We start from the raw sequence: 21928 nt of genomic DNA, 5'->3' as shown, positions 1-21928 counted from the left end.
CAGAGATAAGATAAAGTATATATACCTATATATATATTAATACTATTATTAATATTTAATATAATATTATTAATATTTTATTATTTATTTCTTTAAATGTCATTTACGATTTTTATTAATAATAATTTTTATTATTTTCAATTTTTAAAACAAAATTGATCAAATTTTCTAAATTTTCCAGCTAAAATTTGACCTACATTTAAAGTTATGTTCGTTTTTTGGTCATTTTGCTTCAAAGTTTGACCTAAATTTTGAGGTTATGTTTGTTCCTTTGTCTTTTTGCGTTAAATTTTGGCATAAATTTTGAGGTTATGTTTGTTTCTTGGTCGTTTCCCGACAAAATAACAAAACCTCATAATTTATGTCATTTTTGGCGGGAAATACGGAGAGAGATGAGGGAAGGGGGAACGACTTGCTGCTCTATTCAGAGTCTTGAAACAAACATAACCTCAGAATTTAGGTCACTTTTGGCGGGAAATACAGAGAGAGGGGAGGGGGGAGAACTTTCGACCCTATTCAGTTTTGAAACGATCATAACCTCAAAATTTATGTCATTTTTGGCGGGAGACGGGGGAATTGCTGCTATATTGAAAGTCTTGAAATGAACATAACCTTAAAATTTATGTCATTTTTTGTGGGAAATACGGAGAGAGTAAGGGAGGGGGAGGACTTGCGGCCCTATTCAGAGTCTTGAAACGAACATAACCTTAAAATTTAGGTTATTTTTTACCAGGGAGGGGAAGAAGGGGGGGGGGACTTGCAGCTATATTCATATGGGTCATTCCATATCAAGTGTAACCAACTATTGTACTATCCATGTCAAAAACATGGGTTGGCTCACCCTTACCTAACCTTGTCAAAACATGGGTTGGGTACACTTAACATGGAATGACCCATTCTTGTCAAAATTTCTGAAACAGCGGCGGCGGCTGCTGCGGCGAAATCTTTTTAGAATATAGAAAGATATATATATATATATATATATATATATATATATATATATATATATATATAAATTGGTTTGAAGATTCTAACAACAGTAACTGACAAAATCGAAATTAATCTGCAGATAATTAGATTAATATTAATAATAATAATCAATAGTAAAAATATAAAACGTAATCGTATATAATTCACAATGAATTAAGAGAAGAAAAAAAATGTATTTAACATGATGAATAAATAAATATAAAATAAATAAATAATAAATGAACAAAAAATAAATAAACGAATAAATAAAAAAAATTATTAAATTATATCTATAATAATTAAATTAAATTAATTTAATTAAAGTAAAATTTAAAAAAATGTCGCAAAATATATTTTCAAGATACCTCATAATTAGCTAAAATTTCTTGTAGTTTTTCTAATTCTTTAAAGATCCTTTGGAATCCTCCTTTTTCTGCCAAAGTTTTTGGTACTTTCATTTCATTAACCTGTTGATTTATATATACCACTTGACGCATGCGAATGAATAAGAACAATATTTCATTAATTTTTCCGAAAAAAAGTGAAACAAAAGAAGTAGATTTTTCATTTAATAAAAAAAAGAAAATACCAATTTTAAATTCATGGCTTTTAATAATAGAGTAATTTAATTAACAATTATAATTTAATTAAGGTAAGAATTTGAAAAATTTACAACATCATTAAATATATATATGTAAATATTTTATCAACAAGAAAAGAAACAATAAATATCACCCTTGGGGAAAATAATTTATTTTGACAATCCACTCTCATATGAAGATTCCCAAAAAATACTTAACAGAATTAATACATGTTTAGAAAATTTTTTTATTTCACTTTTTTGTAATAATACGAAACAAGGAAATATAATTACACTCATTTTCAAGTCGTGTAGCTTTAAATGTATAAATGTGATAAAATATTAAACACTTGAGGAAGATTATACTTGATTTAAATAATCAGTTACTTGACTAGTATCAAATAAATATTTACTTGGAACAAAATAATTTTTATATGAATCAAATAAATTTTAATAGAATCCAATAATTTTTACATTTAAAAAGAAATATAATTTAATTAACTACGATAATAATTATTTTATTGAAATGAATATTTATTTGATTCAAGTAATTATTTATTTAATAATAAAAATTGATTGTTTCAATAAGTTTTCTCATTTCAAAGTGATATTTCTTTTATAAATAAAAAAAAAAATTTTATTAATATAATTTTTATAATTGATTATAATTTTAATATTGAATTGATATTAAAAATGATATAATTGCTTTAATTTTAACAATATATTAAGTTTTTAATTTATAATTATCGCACTGTTTTTAATAAATTTATAATGTAGAAAATTTAATTATATTGATGAACTGTTTTAGTGTTAACTGAACTAAAGGATCGACACACTGGGGTATAACTTGAGCAAGGACGTATCTACTGGAGAGCATATTATTCTGCTGACTAGTTTGTACCTGAGTGCGCATACGCATCTATTTACTTGGCCAGCATCAATCAAATGGACACGAATTCTATATACGCTATGTACGTACAACTTACTATTTACTACCACATGTTACTTGCGTGCCCATTTATCCTATAATATGGGGCATTTCATGTCAAATTTTCATTCAAAAAATTATTTTACATTGGAATAATTTTTTTTATTTTTGTTTCTATAAGGTATAAATGCTCCAGTTACCGGCACCTTTGCTTCGGTAAGAATTCAAAACAATGTATTGAAATAATTATTATTTTATTGTATTATTTTTATAATAATAATTATAATTGAAAGAACATAATATTTATTTCACTAAAAAAAATTTATTTTATTCAAATACTCGATTACTTGACTATTATCAAATAAATATTTACATGAACTAAATCATTTTTATTTGAATTAAATAAATTTTATTTGAACCAATAATTTTTGTATTTTAAACAAATACCATATCAAATAATAATTATTTGATACAAATAAACAATTATTTGATAATAGACAATTAACCGATTATTTGAATCAAATAAATTTTTTTTCAGTGTTCCTTTTAAAATATTTTTTGTAATTTTTAACAAAACCGGCGTTAACTAATGCAATGACATGAATTCTGGGGCATTTATCTTATATTAGGTTTATACGGAAAACAAGAAAATACGTATTTAAAAAATATGAATCAAATTTTATTTCATCAAAATAATTTTTAATTTTTTAAATTAATTTTTACAAAATAAACGATTATTTTTAATTTTTTTGAATTTTTGTTTTCAAATATATTTTTTTTAATGCACAAATCTCCTAAAGCAAAATAGTATAACGTTGAATTTAATTTATTAATGATTTTTATTTTCGTTTCGAAAATTCGCTTGCCATGATAAGACACAAAATTTCATATTCATTTGACTAATTACAAAAAATGTAATTTTAATTTTATACTTGCCTGAAGAGGATGACAAAACCATGTCATCGATACGTTGCTTAGCAATAAATTAAAAAATGACATAAAACTTGTGTTATTTAAAATACCTTCCGTGGATCAAAATTTTCACATTCTAATATATAATTGGGAAGGAAAATTATCATTATAATTTGATTTTTATTTTAAATTGAAATTATTTATTATTATATTTTTAAGACAATAAACGTTACCTACACTTTTCAATTATTAATTCTGCCAAGACGCCAAGTTATTTTATGGAAAATAACTAAACCTAAAAAAATAGTTAAATTACTCGACACCTAAATTTTATAATTCTAATTAGGAAAAACTAAAATCAGCTCAGGAATTCCTTTGTTACTTTACAGCAACAATAGACCGCAAAGAGAGGGAGATAAGGAGAAACACCATTAATTACACAAAATTTATGACAATAACACTATTTATTAATATTCACTTCAAATTTTAGAAAAAGTTAAATAATGGCAGAAGGCCGAAAGTCAAGATTTATGTTTTATTTATTCAATTATACTTTAATAATAATGAGATCGATTCTGATGGAAACGACTCCTAATCAATTTATTGGGACTCACCGTCCATTTGACGACGACGCCTCGTCTCTTTTTTTATAATTTTAATTATTTTATACGAAAAAAAGTAAAACACAACTTGACTCTACGATCAGCAGGATAAGAATGAGAGTAAAATGGCTGACAAATTAAACTCGAAAGCATCGCTAAACAGCGACCTCTCTTCTCGGTGTCATTGAGATCAATTTATATTCAATAATATAATATCCGCGACCGATAATCGATACGCAGTCGTCGGTAACGCAGATCCCTACACTATCAGATGTTAAATTGATTGATGCGAAAAGTTCATAGAAAATTTACTGCCAGTATTGATTTGACAGATCGTCAACAAAACAGCCATTTCTTTTCCTGGTGTTCTTGAATATTCGGGACTCTCATCCAAATATATACACCAGGAAGTTCTTCCCTTGATGACTTCTAATTTCAATGATAGATAGTAATGTCCTCAACGTCTTTGTGACCGGGCAAGAATCCTCAGTGCCTCGCGAGAGTTTTCATTACAGAACGAAAGGACAAATCAGAATCGAATTTATTTATTAGAAGTCAATTATTAATCTGACGACTTTGGCAAGTTGGTTTCTTAATACGTGATTTTAATATTTAAACAAAGCGAAGAGAGTATCGTAAGAAAATAATTTTTATTTGGTATCGTTAATTTACAAAATTTATTTAAATTTATTATTTTTAAGTCATTTGTACGCGACAAAATGCCGCGTTACAATAGTTTCAAAAATATTTGATTTAATTTAAAAAATAAAAATAATATTAGATTTTTTTGCGAAATAGATATACAATGAATGATTAATATTAGTCACGTCTCATGTTTTTCTTACTTTCCAAGAGAAAAAGGTTTCGTACAATAAATTGTCGTCGATTGGAACAAAAAAATGATATCAATGAAAAAATTGTAACTAAAAAATCGAGTGTTCGGCTCTAACGATTTTTGGATATCTATTTAAATATACCATTTTTAAACTAAAAAATCCTTAATTAATTAATTAATGCTCCACTCTCCTTTATATTAAAAAAATTTTACCTTCAACGAAAGTATCTAAAAAATTTCAACTCAGTCTAAAATGTAACCGATTTTTGAAAAAAAAAATTTGTTTTTGTTATAAATATATATATAAATATTGGAAACCAATAGAGATATAGAGAATATTTGAAGAAAATATGCCAAGGTCTACTGAGCAATGACAATTGCCAACAATGAAAAGTGTAATAAAGGAAGAAATTGATAATCAGAAATTTATTATATATATATATATATATATACATATACACAAAATTTATTTGTGACATTGACAAAATTTTTGTGTTTTTCTTGACGAACAGTGTTCCTTAAGACACGAATAAATTCAAAACTTTGTTTTGTTAAAGCGCGAATATCAAAAAATTCTTAATGGAAAAAGTTGAAATATTATATCCTTACAAAAAAGAGAATCTACTTTGAGGACGACTATTTTTGTTACAAAAATGTAACATAGAACGATGATTTTTAATTTCTGTTTTTGAAAAGAAAATTAATATAAAATTAAAAAAGAAAAAAAGTTTGTTTCGAAAATTATATATATAATATACAATATAAGATTACTTTTTGCTTCCTCGTGGAGGAAGCTTTGTAGTCCTTTCGTTTATAAAACTTTTCAAAGTGGCGGAAACAAATGATATATAATTATAATTATATGAGACCCTGATCAATTGTCTGGATGTATGTATGTGTATGTGTGTGGATCCCTTTTTTGTTTAGAAGATAACTTTAACAGGTTTTAATGTATTTAGATAAAATTTAGTAGGCTCATTTATCATATTAATATCTCAAATCTGACCAAAGGATTTTAAAAAATACCCCAAAAAAAAATTTTATCGTCTTTTTTCCAAAAATTTTTTTTTAATCGAAAAAATTTTTAAATTGAAAAATTTAAGGTTGTATATAATAAAATCGTATTCCTTACGTCAAGACGAATCGATCGATATATATAAAGTATACATTTGAGGTAAATTTAAAGAATTAATGAAAGTTAAAAAATCAAAAATTCACATTTTGGCAATAAAATTTTGTGATTTTTTAAATTAAAGTTTATATATGAAATAATTGTATTCCTTACGTCAAGACGAATCGATCGTTATATATGAAGTATAAATTTGAGGTAAATTTAAAGAATTAATGAAAGTTAAAAAATCAAAAATACACATTTTGGCAATAAAATTTTGCTTTCTCCACGAGGAAGCAAATTTTTTTGCTGATCGTAAAGAGGAAGCAAAATGTTCATGTAATGAACATCTGAATTTACAACTTTTGCTACATATATATGATGCTTAGAAGAAATGTATTGGAATTTTTTTTTTTCAATTAACTGATAATGATGAAAACACGTAAAATACAGCTATCGTTCGAGGCCACATTGTATATTGAACGCTATACTGATTTTAAAAAATATGCATGAGCGAAGACTCACAATAGTAATTATCATTTTTTCATAATTTCTTGAATAAACAAAGCATGCAATTTGCCACAGTTCAAGCACGCGAATCTCTCGTAAAATTATATAAAGAGGCATACACTTATTTTTTTTTCAATCGAAATTTCATTTTACTCACGTTTTCTAATATTGGTCCTAATGATCGCACGTGACATGTTTAAAAATAAATTTTTTTTTCTGAAATATTTTCAAATGTCACCGGACACGTCAAGACGAGACGTTTGGAAAAAATAAAAATCTATTTTTTTTAACATTAACTTTTTTAAAAAAGTTATTAACAATTAAAGAGAATTTTTATTCTAATGTTTCAATAATTGAATTTGTGGGTATAACTCCAAATGATTATAACCTAATATTAGATGTACAAATTTAAAGATAATGTAGTTATTTTGTCATCACAAACAAAAGATAGAACAGTCTTAATATTAAAAAAGAAATGTTAGCTAAAAGTTCTGTAAGTAAACGTGGCTGTGTGGTTTAAGTACACGACTCGCATCCCAAGGGTCCTGGATTCGATCCCCCATGTGTTGCGGGATTTTTCAAAATTATTCTTAAGTGTTTTATATATTAACTGTATATGCAATAATTTTAAATAAAATATAAGTTAGAAATAAAAAATTGTCATTTATTTAAAATAAAATGTAAACAAATTAACAAAACGAATTTTTCGGTTAATGTGAGATTATTTCTTTTAGGAATGCATTTTTAAAATTTCATTTTTTAAACACGTGAAATTTTTGATATACTTTTTCATTTACAAGTTGATGGATACAATATTGAGAAAGTAATTTTTTTTCTCAAATAATTTCTAAAATAGTTGAGAAAATTTCTTCACCAGTTACATTTTTTTTTTTTTCTATTAAAATCTCGATCCATTAAATGAACGACTTGTGCTATTCAACTGCATCAAAGAATATGAAGCATTTTTGCTTCGAAATTTACTATATATGAAGCACTTTCATATGCATATACTTTTGAACTGTTTCCGTGCGGCAATTCTGTTCAATGCACTTACGCAAAAATGGTTGTATTCTCATTCATCTAAACGGGGTTAGACCCGGGCACAGGAGTCGTTTATATATATAAACTGCTTCATCTACTCACGGTAACCTGGATTTTGAGTTTTGTTTACTTTGAAATGCATTTCGTTTTTACATATATGTATATGTGTCGCATAAATAATATTTTACATGCATATTTTATAACGACTAATTTAATGTTTACAAAGAAAATTCAGAAATTATTCTGAAATACCTAAATAAATTATTAATTTTTTTATGTATAAAAAATTGTACGTTTCAATATGTTATTTCTAATTTTAGTATCTTTTTCTCACACATAAAATTAAAAGGCATTAAAATAAGCTGTAACGCTTATTATTTTAATCCAATTTTTCTTATTTTAATACCAAAATAGATTAAAATAATCAAAATTGGATAAAAATAATAAGCGTTGCAGCTTATTTTAATGCCTTTTAATTTTCTGTGCAGTGATCACTGAAAATAAATTATTTGATTTAAATACGAGGTTACTAGTGATTCAAATTTTTATATGACAGAAATTCCCATTCAACAAATTTTAATTTGTTCGAATTTTTACTTGTAAAAATTTTTGATTGATAGAATTTTTAAGACGCCGAATTTTTATTTGTCCGAAATTACAAATGGCCGAACAAACAATCGAAAGAAAAAATTTGGCACAATTTTTAAAATTGACCAATTACGATTTTCTTGTTAATTTCTTATTGGTCATGCACCCCCCATTTTCCTCTATTTTTAAGAGGATAAAAATGATAAAAGACGACTATCATTTTCTGCTCTTACTGAGAGAATAATATTCTCTATTACAGGATATTTCTCTACTTTTAGAATAAAATTTTTTCTTTTAATTTTTTTCGATGCCATTTATTCTAAAAGGAAAATTGCATAAAAAATTAGAGAAATCTTCTAAAAATATATATATTTTTTTCAATGTATTGATTTGACGATTAAGGCAGGTTGAAGTCACAATATTTTATATTGAGAAAAGGCAAATTCATTGAGAAATGTATAGTGAACGAAGAAAAAATATAGAATAAAAGGGAAAGATATTTTTTTTAAAAAAAAAGGTAAAACAGCCGGTTTTTTACTTAACAAAAGTGGCAGCAGGTGCTTTTCTGTTTGCGAGGATAATCTGGGTCAGGTCTAGCTTAAAATATTCATAAAGCTATACGCGAGATCTACATATGGTAGCGGTTCGATTCGCATTAGAAATGCGCTGACTGGGGTATGTCAAGTCACTCGAGAGCAAGAGAGAGAGAGAGAGAGAGAGAGAGAGAGAGAGAGAGAGAGAGAGAGAGAGAGAGAGAGAGAGAGAGAGAGAGAGAGAGAGAGAGAGAGAGAGAGAGAGAGAGAGAGAGAGTGGTCGGAACTTGTACTCCCTTCCACCAATCTCTCATCGTTGCAGGACCTTGACAACGCTCTCATACCTCCTGAAGATGATATACTTCTACGAAGTTAAATGACTGGTTGTTCATCTCAACCACTTTGCCCGGAAAACAATGACTATAATAAGAAGAGACAAAAATCGAGTAAAAAAATTTTTTTCTAAAAGGATTCAAAGAGAATACGAATTTCATTCACTTATATACGGAAATAATTTTCTCCTTACTCTCAGTTGTGAATAAAAAAAAAGAAAATTAGTAACATTTTTTCAGTAGGGAAATTAATCACTTAAAATTTTCAAAACAAGACTGAAATGAACTTAAACTAAAAAAACTAACTACAACTAATTACAAATAACTAAATTCAAACTAAAAAACTATAAAAATTTAAACTTTAATTAACTAAAACTAACTAAAGTTAAACTAAAACTAATAGTTAATATTATATAACTAATAGCTAATATTAGAATTTAAATTCTGAATCATTGATTAGAATTTGAATCATAAAGTCCGAAACTGATTGCAGCAAATTTTTTGCAATAATTAACTAAATATTTATTAATTATTGTTAATATAAAAATTGTAAAATTCATCAACCACAATTAATTGAACATTTTAAGACCATAAAATGATATTTTTCTCACACAGCAAAGGGGTTAAAATGCTAGTATACAATAAAAAAATAACGTTAAAATATAAAATTAGAAATTTTTTGACGGAAATTCCATTATATAAAAAACAGTAGAAATTTTTATTTATAAAAATAAAAATATTAAGTTTTTAATAACCTCTCATCAAAAAAAAAAAAAAAAAAACAACTAAAATATTATTAAAATAAAATATATTTTTAATGAGTTTGTGAATATAGTGACAAATGAAAAATATATATTTCCAGTCCTTTCCCGTTAATATAAACATGGCTGTAAGACTTTAAATTAACCCTAGTTTGGCATTCATGGTAAATTAAACTGAAATTTGGACCCCATTCATCAGTGTGGTCAGTGATGTCCCACATTGCGTGATATGTATGTGCCTCGAGTTTATTCTCCAAACGCATAACATTTTCAGTGTCTCATAATTAATTCAATATAAAAGGGGAGCAACACACAAGAAACTTACATTGTGGAATTTTATTAATTAAAAATTTTCTCGTTTGCTAGATATATATATATATACATGCAGCTAACGTCGCGTCGTTTATAATCCTGTTAATGTGAAAAGTAGCTAATGAATTTAAAAGTATATACATGATTATTATTTATAATATAATTTTTATAATAATATATATTATAGTAATATAAAAAAAAGTATATTCTTGAGTGATTTTTTCTTGATTTTAGTCGGCACAATTTTTCAAACAAAGCATCAACATTTTCTTTATTTTGGAACAAACAAAAAATGGCTATCTCATCGTTTTCATCAGCCACACGGGAATATCATGTCGATCTACCATCATCACACAAAACAAGGATATACCTCTTTTCTTGCAAAAGCAAAAAGATCCTTGCGTGATCCGTGGGGAATATGTCAAGGGTTCATATAATATATAATATACGTGAAACTTCTCAAATAGCAAATTATGGGAAAGCTTAATGGAAAGTCTAACGAAAAATTTCCATCATTGTCTCACCTTTTTTTTTTCATCTCTAGGGGTCGATTATACGCGTAAATTTTCTCACTTCGTATTATTATTTCAAAAAAATAGTATACATTTATAAAAATAGAATAAAAAAAATAATTTCAAAATATCGAAAAACTATCGAGGTCCTAAACAAAACTCTATTTTAAATAAGGAAATGTGGGGAAATTTCTACGTGGAATGTGAAAAATTATATATGTATAAAAATTTAATCTTAATCATGAAATATATGAGCAGATATTACATTTTCCAGAATCTCAAATCCAAAATGTTCACTTCTCTTATATTTATATTCATTTCTGATTTACTACTGATAATGCAAATATATTGCAAGCTCCACGTTATACATATAATATAAATGTATGTATTTTTTTCTCGACATAATTAAAAGTACTCAACAAATCTATTTATACCAGTAATAAAAAAGAGAAACGAATAAAAAGACGTAAAAATCATATAAAATAAAAGTTCATATATATATATTTTTTTTATCATCTTGTCGCGTTAAGACAATAAAAAAACAGTGGATATAAAATAAATATTGATTCATAAGTAAAGTGTAAGCAAAGAAAATCTTAATCAGAACAGAATAAATGAATATAATTTTTGTAAAAATACACATTTATATAGAATTATTTTTCTATAGCAATTTAAAGAAAAAAAATAAACATATATAAGGTGAAAAATTATTATATCGATTTTGTTGAGTCAATATAAGGCAGAAATGGTAAAATTATAATTTAAAATTTATTAGATTATTATTAATAATAATTAATAATACATAAGACAATGAAAAGTTGAATTTTCAGCTGAAATTTTTCAATTTTGCAAACTATTTTATATATTTAAAAAAACACAAAGATTAAAAAAAAATTTTTTTTTAACGCGATTAATATTGGAAAATTGTTAGAACCTTGTCTGATGTTCAAGGTTGATATCCTCAAGAGTTTAGAATGTGTGTACGCAGCATAATATAATAGTGGGCAACTGTTTCATTGAGCGTCTCATCTTGGCCACGTGCCAGATGACGTCACTGACAGAAGAGGGTCGGGGTTCGGTAGGTTTCGACTTAACTTGAATCAAGTCGACCGAACTGAACGAACGACCGAGACGACCTCCATAAGCCCTGAGCAACTCTCTCCATATATACATGTATATATACCATAAATATATCCTTAATCTTATTTCTTTCAATACGTGCAAAATGATAAGACCCTACATATTCTGTAAACCTCTAAAACTTTTTTAAATTCATGTTACAGATAGTTCTTACCTATACTTTAAAATCATTTTTTAAAACTAATAAACAAATTTTTATTTACATATTTTCAGGCAACTAATACAGTTATCAATGACGTCATACAAGACTCCTAACCTAAACTTATAGTTAATATATAACTAATAGCTAATTTTCTATCATGATTAGAATTTCAATCATAAAGTCCGAAACTGATTTCAGCAAATTTTTGGCACCATTAAAATTGTGCCAATGATTATCCCATAAAAATCATAAATTAGAATTTTCATTTTAAAGAATTCTATTAAAGTAAATGACCCAATTTGTGAAGTACTAAATTTTCATTACACTCAATGGTTAAATAATTCATTTTATGTTCTTTTATTTTAAAACATTTTTTATAAGAATCCATTATTTTTTAAAGAAAATTTGACTTTGAAAACAGTTTCATGAATTGAGGTTATTGTACCTAAGTATTTGTGAGGATTGGTATACAAGAGTTCCAAAACAAAAGTTTCAAGAAATAAGTTTTAAATTTAAAATATCAAAAAATTTATGTTTCTGAGGCCCAAAGTGTACAAAAATAAAATATATTCTAAATTATAAAATTTCACAGAAAAAAAAAAAATTAATACAGTTGTCAATGATGTCAACAAAGTTCCTAACATAAACTAATAGTTAATATTATATAACTAATAGCTAATATTCTATCATGATTAGAATTTAAATTATAAAGTCCGAAACTGATTTCAGCAAATTTTTGGCACCACTACTGGAGTGGGATTACAAATAGCGACAGCGCTACGAAGATTTCGCTACGTAGCGATTCAAAGCTACATTCACTTTAAAAAATTTTCTAGCTATCGGGTGACTAAAAAAATAGTATCATTTTGATAGACTTAGGTTGGTACAATTGTTTTTCTGTGTATTTTTTCCTTATATTTGCTTTATTTTATAATTTAACAATTTTTTTTGGAATCAAGAATGTATCAAATTTATAAGGATTTCCCACGATGAAGAAATGAAGCAATTTAAAGAAGTATCTAAAAGACTGACAAATTTTTCAAGTGTAACACTTCAAATCTCAAAAGTTATAAAAAGGCAATTCGAGGCAATGATAATTGTTAATATTATTATATTAACACTTTTATTTCCAATTTCTATCCTTACAAAAAATCAAGAAAATAATTCAACTTTATCCAATAATAATAAACTATTTACTTTTCTTTTTTATATTAATAATTAAATATTTATTGAATTTATATTTATTATCTTTTACATAGGATTAAAAGTTTCTATTAGACATTGTCTAAAATAGAAAAAAAATTTAATTAAAAAAATTTTGAAGATATAACCGCAGAAATAGAATTTTTGTTCTCACGCAAAGGTTCACTAAAAAAATGTATAGGGCATTTTTTGTGAGTTAAAGAGTTTTTCAAAAAATGAAAATTTAAATTACTTTAATTAAAAAATTAAAAACAAATTAATTTAATTTAAAAAATTTATCAATTTTTAAATTTAGGCTGGTAAAGAATATCCTAATTTTAAATCTCATGCAATTATTATTTTTAATTCTTGCAATAAGATTAATTTTCTTAATTTTATTTATTAAATTAAATTAAAAAAATTTATTTCCTTTATAAATTATTTTAACATTAAACTAGATAATTTATTTTTCAAGTTGTTATTTATTAAAATAATAGGTTATTTGCAATATTAAAGTATAATTTATTTCGTCACTGGTTGATTATTTTATTTGAAAGTAATAGTTGGCAAACATGAAGTTAGAGAATTGATTCCACCTTCATGTTGTATTTGTTTGCTACGTAGATAAAATATTTTAGGAAATAGACATGAATTCTATGTCAATGTCCTTATTTAGAGGGGTTATGTTTATAGTTTCTTCTAAATTACCATCTTGCAGTTTAAGCTTTGAAGAAATTGTCAACGGTATTTTATTTTGGCCATGATTTGGAACAAATTTCACTAAAAATATGTAAGTTTTTAATTCTAAATAACAAAAAGCGCTACATAGCGACTAGCGCTATTAGTAATCCCACTACTGGGCTGTCAACTTCCGGAAAAGTTGAAGTTACCAAATTTACCACTAGATGCGACACCTCCGTTAGTTTAAAGAGAAAAGGGGAAATTGACTTCAACTTTTTCAGATAGTGGGATCTCCTTATACTACTTCGTGGAAAAAATTATTTTGGAAAAATAATAACTTGGACCCTTAGAAATTGAAACTTTGGTATTTCAAATAATTTTGATTTCAAAACGGAGAAATTTTTATTATAATTTATTTTTCCTTATTAAATTTTTTTTTTATTGATAAAATTAAAAATTTCTTTGAAATATTTTTCACTAAAATCATAATTTAAAATTTTCATTTGTAAGATAGTAAAATTAACAATCGCGAAATGTTATAATAACAAATAATATTTCTGATGGATTATATATATATATATATATAAAGGAATTCAAAAAGATTTTTCGGAGACTTGTCTGACTATAATCTCACTGATCCACTTAAGGCAGAGAGATAAGACAAGAAATCTCTTTTTCAAATCCTGAAACCGAGGCATTTGAACTAAATAAACTTTCTCTCTCCATACTTCTATCGTTCAGTTTGTTCTTTGCCCTAGTTATAAATATGTTTGTAAAGTAAACCTCTTGTCAATCATTTTTTGTTTTGACGTTAAGAAACATATCAGTTGTATAAAAAATTCATTTTCAATTCTAATTTTTCTGTCCTTTATAATGTCAATCGAAAAAATGAAAATTATATCAATGAAAGATTACTGATCGTTACTTTTATTATTATTTTTTTTATTTATTTATTTTAATAAATATAAATAGGAAAAAAATTGATTTCAGCAGCTATAATAGAGAAGAACAAATAATAAAAATCCAATGAGGTATAGGATTTAGAGTTAACGTCAAGTTAAGTATCTTTTATTGGAAAGTGAAATTGCGGTTTGAAAAGAAATGAACGTCGTTAAACAATCCATTGTAGATTTTGTTCTTAGTGAAATTTAATTTTAAGTTAGTTGAAATGGTGAAAAAAAAATTTTTATGAGAGATTTTTTTATCAGAATGAGTTTATAGACGATAGTTTTATTATTCGGATGGAACATTTTAATTCTTTCTAATTTCCACTATAAGTAGTACAAATCATTTTAAGTCAGGCAAAACCTTTTTGTAATACTTTTTAAATTTTAGTATTAATATCTCATAATATTCAAATTAACTTTTTCAAATTTTTTTAGAAAATCAAAATTAATTATTTTTTATTATCTTTTTGTCGTTTCAAAGCCATATTTTTTACAACTTATTTTACAGTTGTAAATTTTTACAGTATATGTGTAAAAATTAGAATCGAATTTATTTTAAAAATCAACTTTTTGTTAAAAGTACTACTAAGCCTTTAAAGGTATCGAAAATTTTGTTTTTCTTCCTTGTATGACCAAAGAATCGTAATAATAATAATAATAATAATAATAATAATAATAATAATAAAATTTTAAAGCTATAGTGAAATGGCCTATAATCATAATCTCTTGCATAATGTGATGTATATCATAAAATGAAGAATAGTTTTGAAATAAACAAGTAAAGCCATTTTAAAAGTTTGTAGTCTTTTAGACATTTCTTTTATGATATTTCTTTGTTTTTTAAAAAGAAAAGTAACGCGACGATACACACACATCTATATAGTATATATGCATTGCATGTCTCCATTCTTAGTTCTTCATGAAAAGAAAAGGTATTATGTTTTCGTCTTTGAATTCTGTGAGTTATATTGCTTTCTATACAATATTCAGTAACACGAGCTTTCAATTCACTTAAAACATCTAATAGACATAACTAGAGCATATATACTTAAAGAAAACTTCAAAATTCACACTATACTTTTTAATGTAATTAATTTTTTAACAAAAAAATAATAATGTTTAAATAATTAAGATTAAAATACTTAGTATCTATATTTGATAATATTTTAAAGTCATATTTTAGTTTTCATTTTAGGTAAAATTTTTAATTTATTAAAAATTGCAAATATTAGTTTAAAATTAAATAGTTAATCCAAACTTTCAGAAATTCGATTTTTTGATAATTCGATCTTTTGATTTTGGCAAAAATAAGTCGACTTGAATATTTTTTACAAATATACATAATTTCAAATAAGCCCGCGCTTTTTCAATCAATCAGTTTTGACTTTGGTAAGGCAAGCATGCGCAGTTACATTTAGTGACAGTCTTTGGCAACACTGTACACATGATAAAAATTCTGTTATTATAATTAACTGTATAGAAACAAAATGTAATTTTTATTTTTATTATAATGTCAAATTTAATAAACTTTAAATAAATAAACAAATGGAATAAATTGAATAAAATAAATAAATTTTTAATTCAATTTTCAAAGAATTCTTAATATCGAGAAAGGATCGAAAAATCTAATTGATTTCTTCATTTAAAATATTGGATATAAATTATTTTCCAGTTAATACGTATATATATATATATATATATATATATATATATATATATAAAGTTTGTTCGAAATTAAGCGATTTGGTCACTATTGGTAACCATGAATCGATAGTGATTGGACGGCCTAATCTAAAGCAGTAGTTTGTGAAAGCATCAATTCGTTGATGCAGTAATAGATTTCGATTTGTTCGACCATATAGCAAACACTCAACGATGTTTCATTTTGTGTTCGAGTTTGATAACGTAGAAAAGATGGGAAAAAAAAATCTCCAAGATATGTAAAATACACAATTTTTGCTCAACGAATCTCTTATCGATTTTTTTCACTTTAGAATTTTTTTTTCCTTCATTTCGTGATTTTCATTTTAAAATTTTCATAATATTTTCCACACTTGACAAAATTATTAACAAAAAATATTTTCATATTTCTTTTTTGTTCTTTAATTTCAATATTTCAAAAATGCTCATAATCATTCATTTAAATTATATCTTATTTACTGTTAAAAAAAATAAGTTTTTCCTCTACAATATGATCGTATACTAAATTCCATATTGCAATTGTAGCATTTGTACGACCTGGATATTATATATACCTACTATATATGAAAAAAGAAAACACTCACAAAAAATGTTTTGTTCTATTATTGCCTGACAAAAAGCTTTATATGCACACGAAAATAAAATCCATTGTTCTATTTTGTTTTCAAAAATATTTTTCCAAATAAATATATTCATATTCAAAGGAAGTAAATTTATTCAGTATTGTATTATTTTCTTTTATTTTGGAAAGTTGCCAATAAAGTTGGACGCACTTCATACCGTCAACCGTTAATTGTCAAAGTGTAATACAAAAAAAAAAAAATTTTTATGTTTACCTGAAATATTTCGTTAAAATACTTTTTGTAAGGTTTAAAGCCTTTTACGAGATATGAATTTTTCAAAATTTCAGAATTTTAATGATTTTTTATTTTTGAATGCTCATAACTTTCTTAAAAATGCATCAATTTTAAAAGTTTTTTTAATGTGTTTTTAACTGAACTTTTCAAAAATTTCATGCAAAAAATTTACTATATTTTTTCAAAATTACTTATAGATTAAAATATTGTTTTTAAAACTGTTTGTGTTAAATTACAAAAATTATAGTAAATTTTAATTTTATAATTTTTTGCATGAAATTTTTGAAAAGTTCAGTTAAGAAATCACAATTAAAGAAAGAACTTTTAAAATTGATGCATTTTTTTAGAAAATGAGCATTCAAAAATAAAGAATCTTTAAAATTCTGAAATTTTAAAAAATTCATATCTCCTAAGCGGCTTGATAAAAAATAATTCGAAAAAAATCATAAACCTCTTTTTTGAATTTTGTTTTTTCTTTTATAATATTTACAATTTACTTTCACATTAATATATATTTTATTATAATTTATTAGACTCACATTATTCATTGTTATATATAAGTTTTCTCATTCAACTTCATTTATTTTCTTTAGTATTTCTTCCATTTTCTCTTTTCAAACTTTACTTTTGACTCAAGTATTTCAGTGTCAATTTTTCTACGACTCTTTTCTAAATTAAAAAAAAAAAAAGAATGAAGAAAAATTGGATAAAAAAGATCTTTTGAAATTTAAAAAAGAAAAAAATTCTCAATAAGAAGAAACATTTTCTAAACTAGTATAAATGTTTGAACATATAATTGAATTTTTGTCATTTAAAAGAAAATTTTATACAATGAAATTCTATCTAATAAAAATTCATTCAAATTACTATTACATTAAATGAAAATTCGAGCAAAATAAAAATTCTGACAAATGAAGATTTGAAGAAATATAAATTCCTTAAAGTGAATTTTGGGTTATATAAAAATTCTGTATTATAGAAAATCGATTTAATAAAAATTTTGCTTTTTGGCCTTTAAACCTTAATTGGCACCATGGGTCTAGTAGACCTGAGCATTTTTTCGTGCTCAAATTAATTGAATGAGTAGCTTTTGAATATTTTTTAAATTTTAATATATTAGTTTGACATAATCTTAGTAATTTTGTAAGTTTTTTGATACAACTAATTCGATACAAAAAAATAAATTCGCTTCAAACATTAATATAATTATAAATTTTTAATTTTAACCTAAAAACTCACATAGGATTCCTAATCTGAATATGCAAAACTTCATACATTTTATTGAATTATTTAAAAAGTTTTCGATAAATTTTTTTTAAAAACGAGTATATTGTAGAATTGAATTAATAGAATAATATAAAAGAAATTTTAGTAGGGGTATCCATGCTAATTTTTGAATTACAACGTTTTGAAGTAGAAAAATTATGTTATTTATAGATTTTTCAAGAGAGTCAAGTATATTACTCGCCTGAGAAAGAGAGAGAAAACACGACAGTGAAGTGAGCTGTTGATTGATATAAACTAGTCGCAAGGAACTAAGCACCACTGAAGCCGGAGATATACCTTAAATAACTCATGAATTTTTAAGTAAAAACACTCAATTTTTTTCAACTATTTTAAAATAAATTAATCTCTGTAAAACTAATGAAATTTTAAAAAACATATCATAAGCTACCTCAGATTAATTTTTTGTGTAAAAATATTCAATACCGGCTGTACAATACACGTTTGAATATATCGGGTCCAGCAGACCCGTTGTGCCATTTACGTATCGAATTGTGCCAGTTAAAGGTTAAACTAATTTGAAAATAAATCTGACTTTTGATTCAGATTTTCCTCCCGAGTTGCACATACTATTTTTTCTAACACACATATACCGAAAATACAAATATTTAATAAAGCATTGAACACAATTATTAATTTTTTAATGAAACTTTAATAATATTTTGTCTAAAGTTTAGAAAATAAATTTTCATAAATTGATAACTTGTCAGTATTAACAATTTATAGGGGAAAGTAACTTTCCCTCTCGCTCGCCGGAAAAGAAATATTTTTCTCCCTCTACACAGATAAGAAATGATGTACTTTCGGTGCGTGTGTTAGAAAAAAGTATTTTTTAATTTTGTTTTGATTCCATGACGGTTCCTAGTTAAATTTTTAAAAAAATGTCTTTTTTGAAAAAAAAGTGGAAAATATTTTTTGATTTTTACAAAAAGGATTAAATTAAAAATATTTTGATATAAAATAATATATGAAATTCATAACATTTATAACATCTATCTGATGATGTGTATAGTTAGCACGTCAGTAAGAAAAGCGTGTTATGTCCTTTTACAAGCATACACTGGCCTATTTTCTATTGTTTGAAAATACCTATTTGTATAGTGCTCGTATGAACACACACCGTTTATTGAGGACTCGCGTAGCAAAGGCAAAAACTACGTCTCAACTTTATATTCAAAGGCAAGAAAAATAAAAATAGGTGACACTTGTTATATACAGACGGTAATATGTCGAGTTTATATACCTATATATATACATGTATATCACATGTGCTAAATCATGTCACCTATCTCAAATATACTGCGGTGCCTGAAGTGCCAAACTCCATTTCCGGTCGATTAAGTCTGTGAATGTGATAATCAGGAAAATATCGGGTCAGCACATGGACGGTGTGCTGACAATAGAAACGTGAAATATACGATTCTAATAGGTCACACATACACATTACTAGTATTTCATTGCTTTAATATATTTAATTATATGGGAAAAATTCGAAAATCATTTTTCTATTTTTGCTTTTTCGTATGTACACGGGAAGTTCTTTTTTGATTGACTTTTTAACATATATCTCGATGTTTTTTTCTTTAATTGAGAAGTCTGAAAATAATTATTCTGTTTTGAATTTTTCTGTCTTTGTGTTTGTGTGTAAATACCTACAATTTTTTTTTATATTGTATCAATGTGACGAATGAATTAATTAGAATACATTTATTAATTAATTAAACTAAAATTAATTTGTTAGAATTTTTATTTGATAGAATTTTCTTTTTCGAATTTAGTAGTGTATGAAAGAAAGATCAAGATCATAAAAGATCCAAAATTTATTTTTGTAAAGCCCTTAATGTACAAAAATAAAATATCCTAAAGTATGAAATTTCACAGAAAAAAAAACTAATACAGTTGTCAATGACGTCAACAGCATCAACAAGAATCAATTACGATTAGAATTTGAATTATAAAGTCCGAAACTAATTTCAGAAAATTTTTGGCACCACTACTATGTCAACTTTCGGAAAAGTTGAAGTTATCAAATTTACTTTTTGACAGGATTTTCATTAAACCGATTTTCTTTATTGCAGAATTTTTACAAAACCAAATATTTATGTCTCAGAATTTTTATTTGATCGAATTTTCATTTAGACAATAGCCATTTTTAATCAAATTTTTATTCCACAGAATTTTCGTTTGTTCGAATTAATATTTGGCATAAATATTTTGTGCGAGAATTTTAAAATTAACCAATAAAAATTTTCTGGATAATTTATGATTGGTTAATTTTATAATTTGCGCCGAAATATATCGGTCAAATTTTTATTACAACGATAAATAAAAATTCAGTCAAATAGAAATTCTGGTAAATAAATTTTCGGTTAAGTAAACATTTTGTAATATGAAAAATAGGTTATACGGAAAATTCTTGTCAAATAATATTTCGAACAAATGAAAATTCGTCTAAAAGCAAATTCTATTAAATAAAAATTCTAACAAATTTTAGGCATTATTCATGCATATTTGTTTTTTTTTAAAAAAAGAGAAACAAACGAGAATTTTTTTTACATAAATTGTGGATTACGCCGGAAGACATAAAATGAGAGTATTTTCAACTGAATCGATTAAATCTAAATATAACTTTTCCGTGTCTCGAGTTTTTTTTACCTCCATGAAGTTGGCGTCGACGCTCAGAGCCGAAAATTGTTTTTACAGGACCAAAAATGTCAAATTATTTTTTTAAAAATATTTTCCGTACAAATAATACCTTGAGAAATACTTTTTAAGGTATTATGTGGACACAAAACGATTTTAAAAATGATTTGATATTTTTGGTACCATGAAAAATAATTTTTGACGCCGAGCGTCGAAGCCAGCTTCAGGGAGGTGTTTTTTTTTGAAAATATAGGGTTATTTTAAAAAAAACCATAAAATTGTACTTGAGATATTGAAAAATTTTGTATATATACCTTAAGAATGTATTACTATTATTATTTGTTATAGTTATTATTTATTTGTTTTATTACTATTTATATTAATCAATAAACTACCTATTTAAACTAGGTTAAAAATTTGTTTTATAATATTCAAGTAATTTAAAATATATTGGTTGTTTATCCGAAAACTAAAAACAATTCCCAAGAGCTCTACTATATTACAGCAAAAAGGATTGCTTTCAAAGTTTTCAAAAATAATAAACGTCCAAACCCAAAGAGATAAAAACAAATTTTTCGTAAATAAAACACTTGTTCTTGATAACGAAACAAAATAATAGATTAAAATTGAAAAATTGTTTGTAAATTATATAACTTGCTCGGGTGTAATGATAAAGTTATTTAAAAATTACTTGTACATGAGACAAAATTTCTAAAGTGATCCAATTAAAAACAAGTTATATCGGGCTGCAATTTGTATAACATTTACGTGAGTACTTCACTCATAAATTATTATTAATTTTTATCAAAAACTGTAGAAGGAGAA

At 25.1% G+C, this 21928-nt stretch overlaps 1 protein-coding gene and 1 long non-coding RNA gene across 2 annotated transcripts in view; one reads left to right on the top strand and one right to left on the bottom strand.

The window, feature by feature from the left end:
- LOC127277719 (uncharacterized) overlaps positions 1-21928 on the top strand; it is a 108685-nt gene that overhangs the window by 21855 nt on the left and 64902 nt on the right. The window contains exon 2 of the long non-coding RNA XR_007842398.1: positions 2358-2520. This is a non-coding gene — a long non-coding RNA (uncharacterized LOC127277719). The remainder of the gene's footprint in view (positions 1-2357; positions 2521-21928) is intronic.
- LOC127277715 (phorbol ester/diacylglycerol-binding protein unc-13-like) overlaps positions 1-21928 on the bottom strand; it is a 196689-nt gene that overhangs the window by 109996 nt on the left and 64765 nt on the right. The window lies entirely within an intron of this gene.

Source organism: Leptopilina boulardi, unplaced genomic scaffold (genome assembly GCF_019393585.1).
Source record: "Leptopilina boulardi isolate dan_hultmark-lab unplaced genomic scaffold, ZJU_Lbou_2.1 LbouV2_177, whole genome shotgun sequence".
Taxonomy (NCBI): Eukaryota; Metazoa; Arthropoda; class Insecta; order Hymenoptera; family Figitidae; genus Leptopilina; species Leptopilina boulardi.
Note: the sequence above shows the minus strand (reverse complement) of the source record. Positions and strands in the feature narration are given on the sequence as shown.